Source organism: Peromyscus californicus, unplaced genomic scaffold (genome assembly GCF_007827085.1).
Source record: "Peromyscus californicus insignis strain IS unplaced genomic scaffold, ASM782708v3 Scaffold_9__1_contigs__length_137607984, whole genome shotgun sequence".
In the NCBI taxonomy this organism is placed as follows: Eukaryota; Metazoa; Chordata; class Mammalia; order Rodentia; family Cricetidae; genus Peromyscus; species Peromyscus californicus.
The window spans coordinates 58,508,196-58,530,274 of NW_026294617.1; the positions used below are offsets into that span (position 1 = coordinate 58,508,196).

General features: G+C 43.2%; 1 long non-coding RNA gene and 1 other non-coding gene across 3 annotated transcripts in view; both read right to left on the reverse strand.

Annotated features, from left to right (window-relative positions):
• Nucleotides 1–22,079, reverse strand: part of LOC128105738 (uncharacterized) — a 73,992-nt gene that overhangs the window by 33,333 nt on the left and 18,580 nt on the right. The gene's annotated exons all lie outside the window — the stretch shown is intronic.
• LOC128106816 (small nucleolar RNA SNORA29) lies at nt 9,699–9,793 on the reverse strand. The gene has a single exon (XR_008216863.1). It is a non-coding gene; the product is annotated as a small nucleolar RNA SNORA29 (small nucleolar RNA).

Sequence of the window (22,079 nt, forward strand, 5' to 3'; positions counted from 1 at the left end):
GTATTTTCTATCTTTGCATGGCTTATTATATTTTTTATTACTCTATTCCTTTTTAAGGACTTTATTTCATTTTAAAACTACATTTTTAATCTAAGACTGCATATATTCTTTTATTTCCTCTCTCCCAAACTTATGCATATTTTTAAATACACCATGACCCGTTTAGAATCAGTCTGAATCTGTCCTTACTATGCATCTGTAACCTTTTCTGTCTACTCATGTCCACATGAGCAAAACAACTGCTGTGTAACTTAGATCATGGTGTGCTGGTGCTGGCTCCTCCCCCTCAGCTCCCTGAGAGTCTAGTCCCATGGCAGAGGCACTTTATTGCCAGCTGTGGGAGCCATGTTTACTGCTCCATCCCTTGGAAGTTTCTGGGTCCATGCCACCACTGAGTAGCATGCTGCCCACTGCCCATAAACACCGTATAAGTGTTTGGCAGCAGGGCCTCTTAAAAGAGCCACCCATTTTTGCCACCAGCACCAAGCCAGGAAGCATTCTTTTAAAGGAGCTGTGCCTCTCCTCATCTCTAGCAAACAGAGCCCACTGGAGAAAAGACAGCTACCAAGAAGCTGTGCTTGACTCCATTCTTGCATGTCTAGAATCCTTTTTTAAGCTTTTTCAGACTTTATGTGGAAATTTCAGCCACACCTTGGAATACCATATGTAAAAGGAGTTTTTTGTCTATAAAGGAGCCTTTTTAGCAGCTAACATTGTACATGTGGTTCCAGTAGTTCCAGAATTGTGTAATTAAATCCTCGGGCTTGAGGTCCTAAAGTCTGGACTTCAGAGATTTCCCACCAGGTTTGAGTGAACCAAGTCCACCACTGAGAAAGAACACTATTATTCATTGTACAGGTTAAAGACAGCAGTCCTGCCAAGCTCTACCAACAAATATAAATCTGCAGTCCAATCTCTAATTGACTCCTGAAACAAGCTGGTCAATTTTACAAACACACCTGCCACCTCCCCTTTTTGGATATTTGAGGTCTGACTGTTTATTTGTGCTCTCAAAGACGTATTTTTTGCTGGACTCAGAAGTAGAAGCTCTTCAGAGAGAAGGGCCCACTTCTGTTGACAATCTGTTCCTGGCATTTTTTTCCTTGACTCCCTTCATTCTCTTGACCAAGACTTTAACATATTCTGCAGCCTCCTCCTCATTTTTCTTAGTGTAGTGTTTCTTCAGTGCAATACATCATTATTTGTGTTACAGGACATGCAGAGTAACAAGATGCTGAATCGTGGGTACTTTGGTCCTGGGCTTCTTACCTTTTTCATTTAATGGCTTTAGGACAACATATTGGTAGACATCATCTTCTATATAGAGACTGAAAAGCTTTCAGCTTCAACAGTAGAATCTTGTCAGCCCACAAAAAAAAAAAAAAAAAAAACTTCTCTCTTTTTTTGCAATAACTGAGTTGAAATCACTTGAATTGGCATCCACAATACATCCATGAACAGATTTGTGCCCCTTTTCTCCAGTTCTCCCTTGGTCTACAACAAGAATGTCCCTTACTCAACACCAGGCACACTCTACAGGTCATCTTAATTCATAGGTAAATCTTCTATGTCATCCCCACACTGATTCAGACCATATAACGCTTCTACTCTTCACATAGAGCTGCTTCTATGGCCATGAGCTTCACACAGAAAGTACAAAGTTTAAGTTCCTCATCCACATCAATAGTTTCTGACAGCTGGTAGCTGGGAAGGAGGTATTCAGCTTCATGTTGACACAGCCAACCACCTAGGAGATGCCATGAAAAAGCAAACACCCCCATGTTTATATTCTATTTCCATATTCATACTTAACACATGTCTAATGTCAACCTAGCAGTCAATGTGCTCTTTGAAAATACATATGTTGGCATCATTATTCAGCTGAAAATCTTGCAGCAAATGTCAACTCATTTGGAGTAAAATCCAGAACACATGTTATGGTTCCAAAGCTCCAAGTTAACTACCCACAGCAAGCAAGACAGGGACAGAACCACCAATATTTTCTTGTCTTCCTCCACTTCCCTTAGGCCACGAGGATGTCTTTGCCATTCCTTGAACTCACCAAGTATCTTTCTACCTCTGAACCACTGAACTTGTTTCTCCTTATCCTAGAGTGTTCTGCTCCCTCCAAGAGTGGTTTCCTCCCTCATTTCTTTCAGGTCTTCCTTGCCCTCCTCTCTAAACAGATAACAACACTTCCTCACTGGATCAACATCCTTTGTAACCCAATACCCAGTGTGCTCCTTACCTTTCCCCTCTGGATTCCTCATCACTGTCTAGTTCATGTGTTTATTTTCTGTGCCACTTCACTGTCTTTAATTTCATAGTGCCAGGAACACTACAGATATTCAGTAAATGTCGGTTAAATAAGAAGAAAAATACCATTGTCTCCATTTCAACCTGGTCTGTGCCTGCCCTCCACTTCCCTGTAAGTCATTCCCATTGTGGTCACATGCTAAGTGGCTCCTCACCTGAAATCTTTCATTTTCTCCACACAGTGAGTTTTCTGCCTTCAGAGCCATCAAATATTAGCAATCCTCCATGTCCTCAGGGAACCACCTTTCTCCTCATTTGACTACCCTACCTTGCACATAAAGGGCACCCGATTACTAGCATGCGCGTTTTCAGAGGTGACTCCCGGAGACCTTGCACCTATGCCTTAACACAGAAGTTACTGTTAAGAGAGGATGCTGGGCAACATCAGATGTTAAGTCCAAGGCAGGGGGATTGGGAGGACCTTGTATTACCCTAAAGTCATTGTGAATAGAATTGTCTGAGTCACTTATGCAACAAAAGACATACTGTTTGGCTTTTCATTTGTCATGTTAATGAAGATCCTGTTTGTAAGAACTGTAATGAATAGATTCTGCAAAATAGTGTGCAGTTAAAGAGCCTTTGCCTTCTCGTCCTCTAATGTACAAAAATCTCACCTTGACCCAGAGAAGCAATTTCAAAGACAGAGGTATGCAAACATTTGCATAGAAAGAAAGCACACAGTGTCTGGCCAGCTTTTCCAGACGTTCGTGATTCTGCTTGCGTGCTTTACATCTGATGTGTGCAAGGGCTATTAGAAAAGAAAGGACAAGTCACAACAAAGTGAATCCCAGAGGACTCAGAAATATCCTTAAATGCAAAGTACACACCGTATTAAATCTCAGAGACCTGCTGTACAGGACGGCGCCTTCAGCTAATGCTGTATGACACACTGAAGGATTTAAGGCTGGGTGCTCCTACCCAGCCATGAAAAGAAAGCACTAATGTGGGTCTGCATATGTGTACAAAGCAATTGTTAGCGCTGATTTACGCTCATTAAAAATTCTGCAAAACCAAGAGAGTAAGTGCTCTTGTTATTACTCAAAGCAACTTTACCAGGGAATAAAAAAGCAGATTCCCAACAAATTTTGTGCTTTGTATTGTACTGGGAACTATAAATTCTGGGCTGAGAAAATATCTAATTCACAGAAAATGGGAGGACGAGGGCAAGAAGAGCAGGTAACTGCTGAAGAGGGATCTTAAAACCGCTTTGACCTGAAAACATCTCAAAAACAAAACTAGTGATTTATAAACTGAAGCCTAGATATAAAAATATATGTGGGACATCTATTCTCCACGTCTCTCTGACAGTAGTGCTGTCTGGAGACTTTGTTGGAAGAAGGATGCAAGATGTTATGAAACGTAGACCTGGATTCTGCAGAGGCCCCTGGTGAAATTAGCCTGCCTCCCGGGTTTCTTAGTCTGCTTGCTCTGGAACTCTCACTTGTTACTCTTACACGGTTTGCTCTGGAAGAAATGACAACTGAAAACGTGGAAACTGGACTTTTGCTTTATTCTAGATGTGAAAAATGACTAAAGAGAAAAATAAACAACTCAAATGCCGTGAAAATAAAATGGAATAAGGGCTGATGCCACAGTGGGTAGAAAGAATTTACCAATGGCACAAAAATACAGAAAGACAGTATTGGGGGAAAAAAACTACAAAAATTGGACAATCTACATGGTCAGCCCTGGACACCTGATCATATGAGCAAAGCCAAAGAACTCAGTAAGTTGTGTGTTCATGAATTTGGGAACATGGGACATGGAGGGAGTTCAAGGAGAAGGGGACAGAAATGATATACATGATGTGTTCATGTATGAAGTTCTCCAACAAATAAAATAAAATTATTAAGCAACTTAAACAAACACACTCTGCAAGGAGACAATGGAAAAGTTCCTAGAGAGAAAATAACACAACTGAAAAGAGGTATAAATTCTTAGAAAGTAGTTGTCAGAAGTTCTTGAAACTGGCTACCCATGAAGGTACCATGGATCATCAGGAGTGAGGCTCCGTATAAGCGGTTCACCCTTTAATCCTAGCATTCGGGAGGCAGAGCCAGGCGGATCTCTGTGAGTTCGAGGCCAGCCTGGTCTCCAAAGCGAGTTCCAGGAAAGGCGCAAAGCTACACAGAGAAACTCTGTCTCAAAAAACCAAAAAAAACCAAATAAGTGGTTCTCAACTTGGGGGTCGAATCTCACATGTCCTGCATATCAGATATTTACATTATGCTTCAGAACGGTAGCAAAATTGGAGTTAGGAAGCAGCAATGAGAATAATTTTATGGTTTGGGGGTCACCACAACAGGAAGAATTGTATTTAAGGATGGCAGTATTGGGAAGGTTGAAAATCATGGGGCCATGGTACATCATAAGTCACTGGAAATCACAGTAGTTGATGCTTGGTTGTCAAAGTGGAAATTAGGCCTTTTCCCCTAGCAAATCATCAAGGTAAATACCATTCACAAAGAACAAATGTCTGTCTTTGGGAAATGTTTCAGAGCTGAGTAAGAGCATCAGGAGCCCCGCAAGAGATATTGTTGATTCCTAAAATGGTCATAAGACCATAAAGCATAAGAGAGTTATTTTGGGTAGGGGAGAGTGGTGATTTCTTGAGTTGGAAAGCCAGACTGGGATACCATTGAGGTATTAAGGGGTCTTCTGTGGCAGGAGACACTCACGGATGTTGATATTGATGATAACAGCCTGTACTCCACAGGGATACCGACACCAGAAGGTTAAGTAAGCAAGCACTGAAACCACAAAGCAGAACTGAAACAAGAAAGAGCCTTTTGCTAGATGATAGTGTTGCCAGGAAGATGTACAGAGGTTCTGTCCTAGTCGATCAAGTGAAGGGTATGATGCCTCTGGATCTGATTCAGAAGAGATGGGACATCGTTGTTGTCCACTGTGCAGAGCTTAACCTGAGGAATTGTGGAGGAAACAAATTTGATTGGCCACTGAAGGAAACAAGGACTAGAAATGTAAGGTAGGGTAAGAATTCTAGCAGAGGTACCAACTGTCTAAACAGTGATTACAAAACTGGCAATGAGAAAAAAAAGAACAGAGCAAAAGGACCAGCGTGAAGGAAGCATTTGACCAGTTAAGGAAGAGAGAGGAAGACAAAATCTGTTGCATCATGCAGAAGGGCCAGTGAAGTGTGTGTGTGTGTGTGTGTGTGTGTGTGTGTGTGTGTGTGTGTGTGTGTGTGCGTGTGTGTGTGTGTGTGTGTGTGTGTGTGTGTGGTTTTGGTTTTTGGTTTAGTTTTGGTTTGGACATTTTTGGAAGCCCCTAAGAAACAGAAAGGAATCAAGATAGGAGACAGACAATGTGTATCTCTTCCCCAGAGATGTCCTCCAGTGTCTGCAACTCTTTGGAAGAGTTAGAAGATATGCTTTAAGACTGGAGTGGCGTCAAGCCCTGCCTGAGGCTGCTTGTCCTGGGAAAGTAGAAGAAACCACGGGCCTGCCTAGTGCCATGCACGTTGGGTGCCATTATGATGAACAAATTTGTGGTAGGGTATAGGAGAGAGAGAGGCAGAATGGTTCATGTTCTGTGGAGAGAGGCAGATCTGAAGAGGTAAAGGTGGTGAGGAACAGGCTGAAGGCCAACTTGCCACCCATGGCCATGGTGATGTCCTGGCCTGGGCTGCTGCCAAGGACCACTACAGGCCACAAGTTTGCCTGGGTTCTAGGTTGCCATCTGTGGCCGTGTTGGTGCCCAGGGTTCATGCTGCCATCAGGGCCGTACAGATTGGGGTGGCCTGCACAGCCAGAGGGGGCCAAGGTGACTTCTGGGCCCAAGCTGTGGCCCAGGCCCATGTCTGGGGTCTGTGGCCTGACCGCAGTCAGGTCTGTGTTGATGTCCATGGCGCCTACTACCACTGAAGGCCAAGCTGCTGCTGCTGGCCCTCACTGGAAAGCTGATGCATGCCCTACCCCCTCATTGGCCCTGGGATGGCTGCCCCATGACCTCAGCATGGGAGAGTTGGCCCAGCCCCTCATAGGAGAGCTGCCTCCCCTGCACTTGGGAAAGTTGGCCCTACCCCTCACCACAGGTGTGGGAGAGCTGGCTCCGCCTGTCACCTGAGGGGGCCCGGACTGACCAACTCAGCTATCACCCAGGCACATATCCAGAGCTTTGAGTTGGTACTCCCCAACATCTACCCTGTCTGTGACCTGCTGGAGCTTGTGAAGGGACTGGTCCTGCAGAACCATAGCCAAAGGATCTCCATGACTGGGCAACAGCAGGATATCTAAGAGAAGATTCCATGAGGGTCCAGTATTGACGGTGTACCAGAAGCCAGAGACCTTGAACCTGACCAACAACACGTTACACCATGAACATTTGCAAGCAAAGCTGTGTGGACAAAAGGGAATACTGCATGACACACCACAGCTCCCAGTGCCACTGAGATGAATGGAGAGGTGATGAAGAAGTGGAAAAGATGGAGGTTTGAAGTGGGGTTTTTTGTTGTTGGTGGTGGTGGTGGTTGGTTGGTTGGTTTTGGCTTGTTTGTTTGTTTAATATTCTTATTTGTGCCGGGCGGTGGTGGTGCACACCTTTAATGCCAGCACTTGGGAAGCAGAGCCAGGTGAATCTTTGTGAGTTCGAGTCCAGCCTGGTCTACAGAGTGAGATCCAGGACAGGCTCCAAAGCTATACAGAGAAACCCTGTCTCGAAAAAAACAACAACAACAAAAAAAATTCTTATTTGTATTTCTTATTTTTTTTCCTTATTTTTATTTCGTTTTTACTACTTCTTTTTAAGTTTTTCTTTGAGGGTGGGACGCTACAAGGGTGAAGGACAAATACGAAGGGACTGAGAAATGAGTGGGATTGGGGTGCATAGTGTGAAATCCCCAAAGACTCAATAAAACAACTATGTTTTAAAAAAGAGACTGAAGTGGCATACAGGCTGTGAAGGTGGAATTGAAGAGGAATATGCCGGATCCAACTGTGACAGAGACTTTTCTCGCCAGCAGAGGAAACTGTCAGATGGAGAAAGAGCTGGGAGGTGGGCTGGGCTGCTCAGGAATGAGCTGACACAAAAATCATCCTTCAAAGATGAATTTTATTAGGAGAAAAGGCCTTGCGACATGGGAGCCACGATAGGGCCTTGAGGTGGGAGAGCATCAGAAAGGCTCAACACACGCCATCAAAGGCAACGTGACGGGGGCTTCAGGGGAAGAAGGGCTGTCTCTTTAAATCCTGGAAAGGAACTTCACTAAAAATGATAGCTTAAAATAAGAATAAGAACTATCTAGCCAGATAGACTTCAAGGACAAGATGATAAGGAAGTGGGTAGAGAAGAACTTTCTGGAAAAAAAGATCCCCTGAAGAAAAAAAAAAAAAACACCTAACTTTCATATCCTTTCACATAAGCTAGAGTCATCGGGGAAAGAGGAGCCTAAGATAGAAAAATGCCTCCATCAAATCTGTGGGGGCGCTTTCTTGATTAATGTTTGATATGGGAGGTCTCAGTCCACTGTGGGTAGTATCATCCCTAGGCCAGTAGTTCTGGAGCAGATAAGAAAGCAAACGGAGCAAGCCATGAGTAGAAAGCCAGTAAGCAGCACTCCTCTGTTTTCTGTGTCCAAGTTCCTGCCCTGGTTGAGTTCCTGCCTTAGCTTTCCTCAATGATGCACTACAACTGGAGTATATAAGTCAGATAGACCCTTTCCTCCCCAAGTCACCTTTGGTTGTAGTGGCTTTATTCCAGCAATAGAAAGCAAACCAGAACATGGTGACAGGAAGTTCCACATCACATGATTTAGTCTGGGATAGCCTACTTGACAAGCACAGAGGATCTAAGTAATGAATGTGGCCATAAATTAGGGATTGTAAAACACAGTGTACCATCAAATACCTCCTAAATAATTATGACTTAAGCATGTATTAGAAACTGAGAAATGGCTCATTGCCTAAGAACATATACCTTTGTAGAGAACCTGAATTTTGTTCCCAGGCCACCAGCTCCAGGGAATCCAGTGCTCTCTTCTGGACTCCATAGGTACCTGCAGTTACACACGCACAAGCCCCACCCCCACCTCCAACCCCTCCACACACACACATATACATTTTTTTTGGTTTTTTTGAGACAGGGTTTCTCTGTGTAACAGCTCTGGCTATTCCTGAACTCGCTTTGTAGACCAAGCTGGCGCCGAAATCACAGAGACCTGCCTGCCTCTGCCTCCCGAGTGCTGGGATTAAAGGCAGGTGCCTTCACCACCCGGCATGACATATTTTTAAATAAAATGGGTATTTATAAGCACAGATTAGTCTTGTCTTCAGCTTTGGCAAGAGAAGCAGGCTTTCATGGCGGGCAATGATAGGTACAGAGACTTGAAGGTGATCAAAGCGATAAGGCTGACTGGTGAGTGCTCAGCCATAGGTGAGACGTCTTTATCACCTTCTCCAAGGCTTGAGGAATACCACGGAAGAGAGAGAGGGAAGAAAGTAAGACTGGAGGAAGGAGTGGAGTGAGGTGGAACACGGTCTTCCAACCAAAGAACTGCATTGCATTGTTCTTGATCTCACAGCAGCTGTGTTTACTGGCAGAGAACTTGTATAAGACTGACCTGGTCTACACGCTGCCATGCTAGAGAGAGGGATTCAAAGGCCTCACCTCTCCCTGAGCATCTAGGTGATGGAGAGACACTTTCTTCCACTAGGTGAGGGAGAGACATTATCTTCCATGGTATTGATGGAAAAGAAACCATGCTCTTGTAAATAATCCCTCATCCAGTATCTGGAGAAGAGAACGAGTAACACCTAATGGGTCCCAACAAAACAGCATGAACATAGAGAGAGAACTAGCTGTGACGTGGTAGTGGATTAGGAAGAATGGGCAGGACAGAACAGGAGCAATGGGGAGTTTTATGGGATCAAAATAAAAATGTCATAATGAAACCATTGTACCCAATTAATATGTGTGAATAGGATTTTTAAGTGCTCATTTATAAAAGGAAAAATTATCTCCCATTTGAATAATGTTAAAACCATGCATCATGGTCTATACATCTACTTACCTAGTGTTCTGTTGTTGACTCATGGGGTTCCTTTAAAGACAAATCGTGAGTTCTCAACTGAGTAATAAGATTCTTCTAACCCTTACCTTGAGCATTTTCTAGAAAATGAGATTAATTTGGGGTAGATGAAGTTTTCTAGAATTCCACAGCCATTAGAATACTTAATAAGATCTGGTAATGTTCCTTTTCAAGGGAGTATAGCCATCGGTGAGTGATCTTTTTGTTGTTGTTGTTAAGAGCATCTGGTCCTCTGATAAGCCAGGTCAGAATAAGAATCCCAGTCAGGGGCAGATAGTTTTGTTTTGGAATATTAGTAATTATTTTATCTTTGCTTATACTTTCCTGAAGGGTACTTTTTTTTCTGTTCAGCCATTTCATGTAGGGGGAAGACACTGAAAAGTCCTCCCGCTTCAGATCACGGCCCCTTTCCTCTCTCCCATTGAAGGGTACTTTTAAGAACACATAGTTACCAAAAAAAATTTTTTTTACTGTTAAAGTCAGTGAGACACCTTAGAAGTTACTATTAGGGGCTTAGAAGGAGCCCCTTGGCTCTTTCAACTGTTCCTCCAAGTTGCACCACCTGCTAAAATGGGTTAGGGTCTTGCTGATCTTGGAAGCACAGAACGACTTCCTCTTCCGATGACTTCCCTCTTTGCAAGATGTACACTGGTTAGAGGCCAATCATAGCCTCATGGATAAGAGAGCATGTGGTTTTAGAGTGATAAAGCCTTTTGGGATGGTCGCATCATCCCCTGGGACCTGACTAACCAGATTACTAACAGTCCTCTCAGCTCTGTTCTGGTCTGTTTTCCTACTGCTCTGACAAACACCAGGCCAAAAGCAACTCATGGAGAAAAGAGTTCATTTGGCTCACACTCCCAGGTCATGAAAGAAAGCCCCCATCCTGGTCAGCAGTCAGTTTACGAGGCAGGAACCTCCAGAAGAACCAGGAGGGACAGAGAGGAGTCTCAGGGACACATGTGCTGGTGCAGACAGAGACACAAGGGAAGTGGGAGAAGGACAACCTTAGCAGTAGTTGTGGGAGAAGTTCTTGGTCTTATCTTGTGGGCCAGTATGAGGATTCAGATCTAGACAGACAGGTAGGTAATCTTGTTAAGTAATAAGTTTTTCTTGACACTGACCATCCATATAAGGTGCTATGTGTCATTGGAAGTTTAGTGTCTATATGGTCACATAAAACATCCTGAGACACTTGGGCTCAAGCTCCAAGGAGTAGTGCTCTAGTTGTTAAAGTGTGGGACTTTAGCTTTGAAGTTTGGGCCTTCTGTCTCTACACCCTATGATTCTTTTTCTAGTGCTGAGCATGGGAGCTAGGGCATCCCACATGCTAGGCATGCATTCTGCTCCTAAGCAACACCCCCAGAGCAAACCCTATAGCATAATGGAAAACATGGGGCAGTTAGCATGTACTTCGTTCTCTCAAAGATATTAAAAGAAGTAATAATTAATTAAGATAGCAATTAATTAAGATAATAACTAAAACCATTTTTAAAGATAACAGTGTTCTTTAGAATGTCCTTTAACTTACAAATTTGAGATTATAAGTAAACAACAATGTTCTTTATCCCCAAAGCAGACATTCCTAATATAATCAAAAGGCTTGAAATACAAATATAGTTTGAATCTCCTGACTCTTTCTCCATCTACTCTGTTAGATACAGCAGCCTCCGTGCTCTCTCCTGGGTCCCCATGCAAGGTCCCCTGAATGCTGTCACAGGTTTGCAGAGAATCTAATGTAGTACACCAAGGTAACACTTACTCCGCTGCTCCACTGGATAGGGAGTGACTCGAAAGTAGTTTTCTTTCTTTGTCTGTCCATGCAATTCCCGTTCCTTGTTCCAGGCATGACTGCCATTTTCTATTACATAAAATTGGGCATCACCAACACCAACAGTGTGGGGCTCTCCCAGTATAAAGCTTGAATGGGGGCTAGTAGCCATCCAGCCCACAAATGGAATTGTTCATTTTGTTTTGCACTTTTTTTAGCTTTTTTTTATTTTATAACTTAATTTAATTTTACATATCAGCCACAGATTCCCCTGTCCTCCCTCCTCCCCTCCCCCCCCCTTCCCCCAGCTCATCCCCATTCCCATCTCCTCCAGGGCAAGGACTCCCCTGGGGATTCAGCTCAACCTGGTAGATTCAGTTCAGGCAGGTCCAGTCCCCTCCTCCCAGGCTGAGCAAATTGTCCCTGCAAAGGCCCCAGGTTCCAAACAGTCAGCTCATGCACTAAGGACAGGTCCCTATCCTACTGCCTAGGGGCCTCCCAAACAGTTCAAGCTAATCAACTGTCTCACTTATCCAGAGGGCCTGATCCAGCTGGGGGCTCCTCAGCTATTGGTTCATAGTTCATGTGTTTCCACTAGTTTGGCTATTTGTTCCTGTGCTTTTCCAATCTTGGTCTCAACAATTCTCGCTCACACAATCCCTCCTCTTTCTCGCCAATTGGACTCCCAGAGCTCCACCTGGTGCCTGGCCGTGGATCTCTGCATCCGCTTCCACCAGTCATTGGATGAGATTTCTAGCACGACCGTTAGGGTGTTTGGCCATCCTATCATCAGAGTAGGTCAGTTCGGGCTTTCTCTTGACCATTGTCAGTAGTCTATTGTGGAGGTATCTTTGTGGATTGCTGGGGACCTCTCTAGCACTTTGCTTCTTCCCATTCTCATGTGGTCTTCATTTATCATGGTCTCTTTTTCCTTGTTCTCCCTCTCTGTTCTTGATACAGCTGGGATCTCCCGCTCCCCTAAGCTCTCTTTCTCCAGACCCTTGCCCTTCATTACCCCCCCTCACGTCCAGTTTGCTCATGTAGATCTCATCCATTTCTCTGTCACTGGGTGATCCCTGTGTCTTTCTTAGGGTCCTCTTTTCTAGGTAGCCTCCCTGGAATTGTGAGTAGCAATCTAGTAATCCTTTGTTTTACATGTAGTATCCTCCTATGAGTGAGTACATACCATGTTTGTCTTTCTGAGTCTGGGTTACCTCACTCAGGATGATTTTTTTCTAGATCCATCCATTTGCCTGCAAATCTCATGATGTCATTGTTTTTCTCTGCTGAGTAGTACTCCATTGTGTATATGTACCACGTTTTATTTATCCATTCTTCAGTTGAAGGACATCTAGGTTGTTTCCAGGTTCTGGCCATTACAAACAATGCTGCTATGAACATAGCTGAGCATGTGCCCTTGTGGTATGATTGAGCATTCCTTGGGCATATGCCCAAGAGTGGTATAAGTGTTTTTACAGGTTATAGAAACATCTTGTTGTTGCTGGAGAGTTTCTCTCCGGGTCCCACCAAGCTCCCACAGTCCCACAGCCCACTTAGAAAATAAACACACAGACACTTATATTATTTAAACTGTTTGGCCTAATGGCTCAGGCTTCTAGCTAGCTGTTCTTATATCTTAAATCAACCCATTTCTATTAATCTAAAAGTTGCCACATGGCTTGTGGCTTACCGGTATCTTAACATCTTCTCGTGGCGGTGGCTGGCAGCATCTCTCTGTCTCAGCCTTCCACTTCCCACACCTCTCCTCTCTCTTTGTCCCGCCTATACTTCCTGTCTGGCTACTGACCAATCAGCATTTTATTTATCAATCAATCATCCACAGCATCTTGTAGCCAAAAGCTTGTCAGTGTCTTACTCAAATAGAATTTCTATTCTTCAGGTTATCTTTAATCTTCCTACATGAGAACATGGTTAAGAGGATATAAAGTCAAGAGGATAGCATGGTTGGGGTAAAAGGTAGGGGTGGATCTGGGAGGAATTAAGGGAGGAGTGGGTGGTGAGTATGATCAAAACATGTTGTATGAATGTGGTGATTTAAATAAGAGTATACACACACACACACACACACACACACACACACACACACACACACACACCATGGTCTGAGGCATTTGAATACTTGGTACCCACTTGCTGACAATTTGGGTAGTTTTAAGAGGTTGTGGCCTTACTGAAGGAATTATGCCGCTGGGGGCAGCTTTGAGATTTCAAAGCCCATGTACTGTTTCCAGTGCACTCTCAGCACTTGCTGCTTTCTGATCAAGATGTAAGCTCTCAGTTTGCTGCTCCAGCCACATTGGTTGCCTGCCGCCCTGCCTCCCTGGTGTGATGGTGATGGACTCTGGTGGTTTGAGTAAAATAATGGCTCCCATAGGCTCATATATTTGAACACTTAGTGACCAGGGAGTGGAACTCTTTGAAAGGATTAGAAGGATTAGGAGGTGTGGCTTTGTTGGAGTAGGTGTGGTTTTGTTGGAGGAAGTGGGGGTGGGCTTTGAGTTTTCAAAAGCCCTTTCCAGGCCCAGTCTCTCTGTGTCTCTGTCTCTGTCTCTCTCTCTCTCTCTCTCTCTCTCTCTCTCTCTCTCTCTCTCTCTCTCTCCCTGTCACCTGTGGATCAGGATGTAAAGCTCTCAGCTACTGATCTAGCATCTGCAAGCATGCCACCATGCTTCCCGCCATGATGATAATGGACTAAGCCTCTGAAACTATAAGCAATCCCCCGGTCAAATGCTTGTCTTTATAAGAGTTGCCTTGGCCATGTGTCTCTTCACAGCAATAGAAGAGTGACTAAAGACAGACTCTTATCCCTCCAGAAACACAAGCTCAAATAAACCCTTTCTGATATAAGTTGCTTTGGTCATGATGTCTTACCACAGCAACAGAAAAGTAACTAATACACTGAAATTCTCCAAGAATTCATGTAAATATTCCATGAGTTCTTTTAAGGAATGTAGTTAAGAACGTGGGAATTCGGGTCAGGAGTGTAGGACTCTAATAGACCACTTGCCTAGCATGCCTAAGGCCCTGGAATACATCCTCAACACCAATGGATGGATGGATGGATGGATGGATGGATGGATGGATGGATAAGTAAAAAAATAAAAAGTTGGAGGTGATCCAAAAACAAAGTCAAGTAGTCGGTCACACTACAGCCAGCCCTCAGTGACATCCTTTTTTTCCCCCCAGATTTTAGCAGTGTTGCAGTCCATGGTTAAACAAACTTAAAGATTAACTTTTGTGTTCCAGAACCTAAAAATGGCTACTTTATTCACCTGTTGTCTGATAGAGACTTCCTCTAAAGCCTCTCGGATAAAGACTTCACTTTTCTGTTTCAATTTCTTTCCTTCAATTCTTTCAGCCTCAGTCTCCTCCAGGCTTTTCCACTAACAAAGGACTAATGAACAGATGTCAGTGAAAGAACTAGAATGTCCCCACCACCCTGGACCCCCAGCATCCCAGCCTCACTGTGACCGTCACCCTGGACCCCATCCTCTCCGCCCCCCAGCATCCCAGCCTCACTGTGACCATCACCCTGGACCCCCATCCCTCCAATCCCCCCAGCATCCCAGCCTCACTGTGACCATCACCCTGGACCCCATCTTCTCCGCCCCCCAGCATCCCAGCCTCACTGTGACCATCACCCTGGACCCCATCCTCTCCACCCCCCAGCTTCCTGGCTCCACTGTGACCACCTCCTTTGCTTTACTCCCACTCCATCCTACATCACAGACTTTTCATTTTGAAAGTGTTCTGTAGTCCCTTACTTAAATATCCCCTGGCTACCCCATCCATCAGACCACCAGATGACCCAGGAAGTGTGCACAGGTCAGATTGACACTGGGTCCCCAGTGACCCACTGTGACTAAGGTAGTGTGAGCCTCAGAATCCACTAAGAGAAAGATGCAGGGAATGAAATTTCAGAAATGATTGCAGATTGTGGGTTCTGAGTATTTGGGGTTTTCTGATGACATGAAGCCATGCTGCTCGCTAGCAGTCAATCATATCTCCCAGTTTTATCACACAAAATCCAGCTGAGATTTTAGAGTGTCTGAAGAGACATGAAGAGGACAGGCAGAGCTAGGAGTCAGTTAATATTGAAAAACATGGGTTCCTTTTCCGCCAAGGCCACTAAGAACTCTAAACTTGAGCCAGTCACTTCAATGCCCTGGTCCTTTTTTTTATCACATAAAAGGGTTGGTCTGAGTGCCTGCCAAGGACCCTTTCAGTCACAGCAATTTATTTCAGTAATAATATAATGGTTCTCTAACCAACCTGAAAAAGGGGCTAGCCATAAATAAAAGAAAGACCAGAAGCTGTGCCCAGTGGGTAAGAGGATTGTACCAGCAGGGGATTTGGGCAGAGGGAAAGTGGTTTACAGTGCTGACAGCAAGGTAGAAGGAGGCGGTGGGAGGCAAAGCCTCTGCCACTTCAATGCAGGATTTACACCAAAGTGTGAAAACGGGAATCCTGTCCAAACAGTGGTATTTCACCTGGTACATACAATAAATTCAAATCAGATAAGAGCATTTTCTCAGAAACCTAAAATCCCATATATATGTCAAAATTGCCTCCATGGGTAGCATTGCATGTGTGGGTTTTGTTGTTATTTTGCTCTTTTTCTCTTCTTTTGTAAGGTTAAAGTGCGACTAACAAATTCCAGCTAATTTTAAGAAAAAAATAAAATTGACTTCGTGTAGTTTCCTATATGGTTTAGGATATTCTTTTTTAAAATGTCATCTTTTGGGGGATGACTTTTTCACTTAATCCCAGTGAATGCCACCATATCAGCCACTGCCAAGGACAGCCTTTTGTGTGGGGAATCAGCACTCAGAAAGTTTAGTACTTGGAAGGTTGTATGGGGGACACTGAATACATTCCTTAGGCTTTGTGGATGAGAAAGAGAGACAGACAGACATTCACACAACACACATCATTCTCAGTGAGATGTTTGCTTGCTTGTTGGTTTGTTTTGTGTCAAGGCATCTAAATGGGCCTAAGCAGGGAGTATTTGACACAGAAGAAAGCATAATCAGACAGAGAGCAGGAGAGCTGAGAGTTGGCTGAACATCTCTGCAATCTCAAACTAAAGCTGTCCAGGTGGGTCAGAGCTTTACGGTAACGTGTTTATAAACACCAAAATTAGGAGGCCGGAGACAGCGGTCATTCAGGTGGTACGCTTTGTCCTTACCATCCTGCACTTACAGTTTAAGGGGGAGAAAAAAAAAACAGAATTCAAATGTGAATTCCTTGTTCTGTGGCACCTTGTTGAAACTATCAGGACCCGTTCAATCCCCCTGCTTGGAATTCTGCATAAAAAGGTCAGGAAAGTCCCAGGGAAGGGAAGCGCAGGTCATGGTTAGGAAGCAGAGAACTCCAGGTAGAGTACCAAAGCTGGATGCTGTTCCCGGGTTCTGCTACCAACTCTCTCTCTCTCTCAGTGTAGACAAATCGGCTTGTTCTCAGAGCCTCGGTGTTCTCATTTGTGAGCTGTGGGTAACTGGATCAAACGAATGAAATCCTGTGATCACCCCTGTCAGGTTCTGCTGCACATCCTGTGCCAATAAAGCCTCGGAGTCAGTTATCAAATGTTCTCACATAACAGGAAACAGCACTTCATTAAAAGCACCCCTCCCTGGAGTCTGAGTGAGCCTGAAATGCCCAAACACCCAGTGTATTATGCATCCAGTTGATCACAATTTATTCACAGAGTATCTTTTTTGACATTTAAGAAAGGTCAAAATTCTCTAGTGCTTAATAGGAATGTTAATGTCCTTTGAAATGGTATGGCCACTTGGTTATGTAGAATCCTTCAAAGGTTCCTGGGACTGTAAAGTGAATGACAATGACCTTGCACATCTGCTTTGCTCTTATCCAGAGAGCTAGGATAGGGGAAGGTAACAGTGCTATTAATCTTCAAGAAGCGTGTGGAGTTGCTGTTAGTAACGCAGCAAATGCTCACTTCGCAGCTTCCTTACCTGTCTACGAGTGTACTGGTACCCAATTTTATTACACGGAAAGATTTATGTGCAGCAGTCCACTGTTCTGCTCAGGTGGGGAGATGCAGAATTGTAATTATAATGAACATCAGCCAGCATGCCGCCCGCTTGAAATATAACAAATGAAAAAGGCAAACATATGCAATTAGACTTTTGAGTGTACGCAGTGTGCACTGAGATAATGCACATTTTTGCTGCCAGGAGTTCTGTGGTTTTATTTTGAAAAGAACAATTATGTAGCCTCTTTACCCAGCATCCAATTTGTTCCACTCAGGAGTATAATATGCCTCTTCCAGGTAGATTCCAGAGAATCAGATCTTAGCTTTCCACTGATTTACAGCAAAATAAATGATAAGTAATTTTTCAATTAATAAGTAATAAATAATAAGTAGTCTTTTTTAATCAATATATGTTTGTTTTTCTTATCTGTTGTTGAATATTTTACTTGAAAGCAAAAAAAAGTAATAATTTCAGAAGTCAGGTACATTTTCCACACTCTGAATGTAACAAAAGACCATGGATATTTAGAAGAATGCCTCAGCTCCAATTCCCCCATCCACGCTGTTACTTCATAAATAGTAAATGAAAGCCAACAGAGTGTATTACTGCAGAGACCCTGAGAAGGAATCAATGAAGCAACAAATGAGATACTTAATGCAGATACATAGACATGAACTTCAGCTTGGTCCTTGTTGAGATGCTAGGAATTAAGGCTCTTCCTACTCACTTCCGTGAACTTCTTACCAAGATGAAAGTATTTAACATGGAGACTATTTCCCCAGGAAACACACGTTCAAGTTGAAAGACAGTGAACTGAACCAACAACTTCTGGTCCAGGTGCATCTAAGGACTGCTAAGTTCCTGCCACAGAGCTGTTAGCCACGTGACAAAGCCTTCCTCCTTACATCCACCTACATAGTTAACCAGACGCCATCTTAGTAAATGTTCAACATAAACACCCAGGATGCTTGGCCACAGCCTCTTCAGGCAGTTGAGAAACAAGAAATACAGCCTGATAGCCTAGTCTAGAAATTAGGAACCAAAGGCTTTGGATCAGGACTTCCTGGATTGTTCTTTCTTTCTTTCTCTTTCTAAGAATAAAAACAAAGGGAAATGTGGAGTAGCATTAAGCTACTGTAGATACTGATGGCTTTCACACAGTATTCTCAAAGCTGGACACCGACAGATATCAGAAGAAACCGTTGACCCAAGCATGCATTTCCATAGTAACTGACTCTCCCATTAGTGTTAGAGTTCTTTCTGTTTTCACCTCCAGCATTGAAGTGATTTTACAGTAGTCGACCACTTTATTTGAAATATAGATCTATCCACAAAACTCACAAGGCTTAGAAAGGAGAAAAGCATTTAAAGGAAGGTGATCCATAGTGTTGAAGAAATGAGTCCAGGTGATTTTTTTTTTATTTATTTATTTTTTGGCCAGAAGTCTCTTTACTGGTTTCCTGTATTTTTTCTTTCCCTCCAAACAAGATATTAAACTCAGTTAAATGGAACAGAGTAATGGCTCCCAAGTCTCCTGGAAACCTTCCTGTTATAGTTTTATTAACCTACATTTTTTATTTGAGCCTTTAGGGGAAAATGTGATTCAAACAGAGTCCATGAATGACCTGAGTTCAGAACCATTGTGGGTAAATGAGTCGTGCTCCTTATCTCAGAGATCTGACCCCCAGAACTTGCACAGCAATCGACACCCCACAGGGGCTCCTGACAGTCCCCAAGGCCCTCCCAGCCACCACCAGTATCAACAGGAAACATTGACCTTTTCAACAGTGTTATTCAACTTTTCTTCACAGCCCTCAGTGATCCTCCACTGCAGTTCTAACACCCTTCTGTAAAGTAGCCTATTTTTCTCACCCCACTGAATCAAATTGTGAGTGAGACTGTGTGGAAATTTGATGTGCTCTCATTACTCACATGTCATTTAAACTCGGTGTAATTCATACATTGTTCATGAGAGTTTACTAAAGACATTTGGAGGAGGAAAGCCTTTTCCATCCTGAGGAGCATGGCACAATTTCATTTTTATTGAAAATATTAGGAGTGTTTCCCCTCTTTCCTAAACGCCCCCCCAATTTCCCCAGCAATAAAAGATAAACAAATCGAAAACTGGCATCTACTTCTTTCAATAAGCCAGATAATAAATCAAATATTATTTATTATTTACTAACAAAGCAAAATTATCTTGGAGGACCAGGCACTAAGTAAGTGAGAAAGCTTAAGTGAGTTTCTCCATATCACCAACTGCTATTTGATGCATTAAAGGGGAAAATCCCAAAAGTATCACGTATGTGATCTCAAACAGCTTATATAGACATCTAAAACTCTCAGGTTAAAATGCCACCATGCTCCAGCTCTGTAAACACTGGAGTTATAGAACGAAGCAAGGAGATTCCCACTAACAAGAAACGAACACTCATCTAGAGAACCTGGTCCTACTGATAGGAGTTATATAATAAGGCAATTAAGACTCAACATGGGGTAAAAATGGTAGGTAACGTTAATGCAAATACAATGTTGAGGAGTGTCCTAAGTATTTTGCATGTATTAGCTCGTTTAAGTTTCAAAGCCCAATAGCGATGTACAGTTACAAATCCTATTCTACAGAAACAGAACTAAGAAAATAGAAAGATTGAATTACTTGCCCAGATTGGCACCTTTGAGGGTCAGAGGTCTCAGATTGTGTAATCCAGCTCTTGACAGTCTGCTGCCTGACAGTCAGCAGTACTGCTCAGCAAGAGCACACGTCGGAGAGGTGGCCTCTTGACCAGCTTCAGTCAGTGGTGTGTGACCAACTGTGATTTGTAACTTCCAACGAAGACTCTGGGACCCAAGCTGCAAACGTCTGCTGACATGATTGTAGGTAGTATCCGTAAAATGTCCGTGGACAGCTTCCACCCCTGAAGGGTCACATGGCTATGGGATAATATTCTCAGTGAAAGCTTAGGTGTATGTGACATTGCCCTTCAACAATGGGCAATCAAATTCTTCTGAGGGTAATAATAAGCCTCTTGAAGTTGGGATTATTTATTACATCTACAAAATTCACCTGTCCTGACAAATACATACTGTTCACATGCCAAGCGTCAGTGTATGGTCAGCAGATACAGGTTTGGAGGGGGATTCAGAATGAGTATAATTTATCCAGGTAAACGTGGAAAAATAGGAAGAAAAAAGAAAAAAAAGTAAAGAAATGTCTTTGAGAACTTAAAGTGACTGAGAAAAGTACAGATTTTGTTAAGGATAAAAATCATAAAACGTAATTATTCTCACAAAGTTTGGTGTGTTTAAAGACTGACTTTTCTCTATACTCAATTATTAAAGTCACGGTAATAAAAAGTTCTAAATGACTTGTTATCTTGCATATATAAGGGCATCAAAGAATCTATTTCTTTGAAAAAGTATTGGGTGCTTAATTGGGTCCCGTCATAAAAATCACATAAAATCCTTGGGCCAGGGTGATTCCGAGTGATTATACAGGCGATTAGTGGCTGAGGTCACCTAGCTAGGTCTCCTGATTCATGGTTCATTCATACTCTCTGTACAATGAACCTTCTCATTGTACTTTTGAATTATATTCTAAATTTGCAGGTAGGCAGGAGAAATCCAGTGGCATATTACTGAAGGACAGAGTCATATACTATTAAAACTGTCAGATTTCTCAATAACTAATCACCTGGGATTCTGAGCTATGGAATAATTCCCTAAGGAAAGCCTTTCACAAATTTGCCTTATATCATGTGCCAGGAGGCAGAATTATAAAATGGCGTTCATTTGATTCCAAATTTCAGTTACTCCTTATACCTCTTCATAAACAGCCTTTATAAAGTAGAGTGGCTATTCATTTTTCACTGCTCTTTCTCAGTTACTAGCAATCCTCTATGAATTATTTAGAAAACTTTGCCCAGGTAAACCATCTCTAAACAAACATTGCTCTGAAATGGGGTCGCTCGTGGCAAATTGCCTTGGAAAGCTGTGCTAGGCATGTGTGTTTACATCAAAAGGGCAGATGTGGTACAAGCGTAAGGAAAGCAGCCAGGCCTATTCTGCACTGAACCCAGAGGCAGAAAGTTGTGTTGAAATTCAAGTTAGGGTCAGGATCGGAATCTATCTCAAACTCCCTCACGCACAGATCCAGCCTTGAATTGCCTGTCCTCTGCTCCTGCTCTCTTGTAGGATTGGAGAATTGATGAGATATTGACGGAGGTGCTGCACAAGGAAGAAAAATGTCCCTCAAAAATGTGGTGAAAATTGCTAGGAATATAGAGATTCTCTCCCCATGGACTCCTTCGAGCTATCACTTATACTCCTAGAAAACTGTTCCGATTCCTATTCTCTGTGCATACTGCCTTCAGTAATATTGGTCTGCCTTCCTTCAGTTCTCTCTCTCTCTCTCTCTCTCTCTCTCTCTCTCACACACACACACACACACACACACACACACACACACCCCTTTTGCCTATCACAAAACAATTGTTCTCAATCACGTCTCTCACAAATGCTTCTTTGAACATTTTGATATGCCCATCTGGTCAGGCAGTGTGTTGGAACGCCCATTCAGTTAATTTCCCATCAGTCTGACAGAGTCTCCTGGGTTTCAGCTGACTTTCTTCTCAGTCAGCAGTCCCTCACACATGCATGAGCACTGGCCAGAGACATGAGCTGTAACTGCAGCCCACACTGAAAAGCCTTCAGCTCTTCATGGGAGTAGGCTTTGTGTCTGTCAGCAGATACAAAATGCTTGTGTCTCTGGTGCAGTGGGAACTGACTCATTTCTGGTCCTTCCTCTTCCTGATTGAGTGGGAAGCACATTGCCCCAGGACACAAGTCAAGTCTGTAAATGCCATGTGCTGTGGTAATATTTGTGTACCCCAATAAAGCTTATCTGAAGATCAAAGGAAAAAGCCAGCCACTA